Below are 3,884 nucleotides of genomic sequence, written 5' to 3'. Positions count from 1 at the left end.
TGTGCTCAGGGTGGAGTCTGCTTGAGATAAGCTCTCCCTCTCCCTCTGCCCCTCCCACTCATGCATGCTCTCTCTCTCAAATAAATAAATCTGGGGGGAGAAAACACCCCAAAAAACCAAAAACTAAACTGAGTCATAGATAAAGAGAACAGATTGGCAGTTGCGGCTGCTGTGGAGGGCAGGTGAAGTGGGTGAAGTGCACCAGAAGGTACAAACTTTCAGTTATAAGATAAGTAAGTTCTAGGTATTATGTACAGCATGACAGCTATAGTTAACAATACTGTAATGTATATTTGAAAGTTACTAAAAGAATAGATACTAAAAGTTCTGACCACACAAAAAATTGGGCAGCCTGGGTGGCTCAGCGGGTTAGCGCCACCTTCAGCCCAGGGCAAGATCCTGGAGACCCAGGATGGAGTCCCACATCGGGCTCCCTGCATGGAGCCTGCTTCTCCCTCTGCCTGTGTCTCTGCCTCTCGGTCTCTCTGTTTCTCATGAGTAAATAAAAAAAAATCTTTAAAAAAATTTGCCACTATATATGGTGATAGACATTAACTATACTTATTGTGGTGATTATTTCACAGTATATACATATATCAAATCATTAGATTGTACGTTTAAAACTAAAACAATGTTCTATGACAATTATATCTCAATTCTTTAAGATAAAAGATTTAAAAAATAAATTTAAATAAAAGAAGGCTGGGTTCTATAGGAACAAATTCAAGATCAGAGACTTTTACCAGTCAGTTGTATATCAGTGAGATAAAAATTTATTAGTCTATCCTTTTAGCTGAACTTTATTCAAGGATAAGAGCCACATTTGCTAAATGTACCTTCCACTAGGCCATATTAGGTCACCTAATTTCCTTTATATCTTTATCCCCACCCTCTCTCACCATTTTGCTCAGGCATATATGAAAAGTCTGTCAATGTGGGAAGGATTATAATTACTGCTTTCTCACTGAATCTCCTCTTGTCTGATGAGGTATAGAAAGGAAAAGGGGAGGTCATTTAAAAGATTCTGCTGGTGTATAATTTTCAGAATATAAATTCTTACTGTGATATACTCTGTAACAATATTTTGAATTCCTATGCAACAATGTATAAAAAGAAAACCATAAAGGTTCATATTGTCTGAGACATTTTAATATTTCAGACTCATTTTAAACTCTCAGATCCAGACTCACTTTTATGCTGTCTTTCTAACATAATGTTCCTACATCTTAGCCCCTGACTAGACAAAAACTAATCAAATCACTTTGAATAACAGCACTTCTGCTTGAAGGATAAATTGCTCTAATCCTGAAGGCTATTATGAGGGTGAACTTTAAGAAAGATGTATGTACAAAAATGGCTGAGTTGAGACCAGTTATTTCAGGTTTTTGAAATCTCATTCATGTATTGATTATTTATTAATTCGTTCAATTAATATTTATTGAACACCTACCATATGCCATCTACTATATAGTAGGCACTGTAGGGAGGAATTCAGATGAACAAGAGTTGATTTCTGTCTTCAAGGGCTGCTAGTTGCATACTCAACTGGAAGGCTCTCTTTTCATATGGAAATGAGATCCGTTGTGCTGGCCACGGGAGGGCCCACCTCCAACCTGGCACTCCCCCTACTCTCCGCCTAGCTGATCCCAGCACAGCTTCCTGTCTCCAAATAAGGTCATCAAACCTTGAGCTGAATGTATGCCTAATAGATACAGGAGTTAACACTGGTTGTGGGAGAGTGAGGTAAAATTTTGCAAATAACTATATTATAAAAGATATAATAAGGCAACTATATAAATAACTGTAAGATAAATCATTATGATATCCCACATTGGTAAAATGCTTTCAATCTAGAAAAGGTCTCTGTACATATCATGTCAGGCTTTACAACAATCCTATGAGGCAGGGATTATTACCTCCCTTCTGTAAATGATAATACTGAGGTTCTAGGTGGTTAAGCCATTTGCCCGAGATTACACGGCAAGCAAACTAGAAGCAGTAGCCCTCCAACAGATATATCCTAATTTCTAGCATACTGAGCTTTCAGCTATAGCGGAGCTACCTCAATCAGCACAGTGGCCATGGGGCCTGAGGAACCCCTATGAGCAGGGCGGGAAGGGGGTGGCGTGGGGTGAACAACATGGACAGGAGGCAAACATATCAGGTGATGAAACAAGAGAAGCCTTCTAAAGAAGGGATGCCTTTGGAGTCTGGCCTTAAGGATGGCTGGGAATTCAGGAAAAGGTCAGAGGAAAGAACTAGTGCAGAGAAAATCACAAAGATGAAAAGAGGAAGACGCAGAATATACTGAACAAGTATTTCAACTGGAGTACAAGCACTGAGTTAGAAAAATACAGAAGATATAAGGGACATAAGAATTCTGAAACCAAGTCTTAAATGTCATGCCAAAGACTCTATTTTAGTAGGTAATGGGGCTCTGTCAGCAACGCTAGAAGAGAGACTGTGGGGACAGTCACAATAGGAAACTGGGTTCTTCCAATACAGCTCTGGTAGGTGGTGGGGAGAAGAGAGCCCAGACGCAGGAGCCAGGAAGTGGGGAGGGGGGGTTGTGGTGGTCTGACCAGACAAGAAAGTATGTGATGGCCCAAACTAGGGCTAGGACATCCACAGTGGAAGAGACGGGATGGAGTTGGGGTTGTGGCCGGACTTGCCTACTGGGTGTGGGAGATGATGTGGAATGGAGGAACCAAATGAGACTTCAAAAAAATTCACTAGAAGCAGGTTTAGGAGAATGGCATAGATATGGGTCTGCTGGCACAAATGGTACAGTTGTCATTTGATGTGGAACCTCTCTCTCATGCTGCCTAATCACCACCAAAATTTCGGATCCGTCTTTAGCTGTGTGCCTGGCTTTGCGAGACACTAAAATCTACCTCTCGCACATTATCTTTCAGAGCAGGAGGATGGAGGGAGATCCATGATCCCACTCTTCCTGAGGCACGGGCTTTGTCTCTGATCAGGAAATGTGATCTCCTCTCTATGGCTTGTTGTTATTTCTCGTGGCTTTCTTCGGGATCCTCACCATCAATCGTCAGACAGATGTCCTTCTCTATGGGTCCTCCTATGTCTTGCTGCATCACTGGCTAGTGATAAGCAGTGGCTGAGTTGTCAGCTCCCTAATTACAGGACAGTTTAATTACAGACATGTTACACTTGCAAGGTATTATTACTGAGGCCTTGTCTGTCATTGCCCAGAAGTAACCTAGTGAAATGTCATTACACTTGTTAGGGAACTGGTATAGGATTGATGTAAATTCTTCCAGGCATGCTTGATCTTGGGAACACCCTTGGATTCTGGGGAGGGGCCAGTGGAGAGGGGCAGAGGAAAATACTAGGTAAGAGGGGAGAGCTGAAAGAACAGGAGTGTCGGGGATGGAGATGGGCCACTAAGCTAGGTTCTTCAGGGCCGTTCAGGGTGGCATGGCAGTTCTGTACCCCTCACCCTATTCAATCCTTGCCCTTCTCACCCTGACAAAACTTTGTGTCTGTTTGCTTAAGCTTAATAACGTTTGTATTCTTGTTATGAGGGGCTGTCAACAATAACAAGTGGAAATTTTGTCTAATGATTGTTCTATGAGGAGGTAAATCTATTCCTGGGAAGGATTTCGCCTCTGGAGGGACATATTGGATCCCTTCCAGAAGAGGTCTAGGAAAGACAGCTTCTACCCACCTGATCCCAGTGTGTTTGCCAGGAAGGCTCCTGAAAGGAACCAGGGGTAGAAGAATTAAGAAAAGGGATACAAGGGTGGGGAAAACCTCTCAAGTGCCTATCAGAGGGTGATTATCAAGCTGAAAGGATTCCTCAATTAGAAAAGTAATGGGTACTATTCTCTGGCCTTCCTGTATATTTGAGATTAGCCAAT

This window comes from Vulpes vulpes, chromosome X (genome assembly GCF_048418805.1).
Source record: "Vulpes vulpes isolate BD-2025 chromosome X, VulVul3, whole genome shotgun sequence".
Classification (NCBI taxonomy): Eukaryota; Metazoa; Chordata; class Mammalia; order Carnivora; family Canidae; genus Vulpes; species Vulpes vulpes.
Note: the sequence above shows the minus strand (reverse complement) of the source record.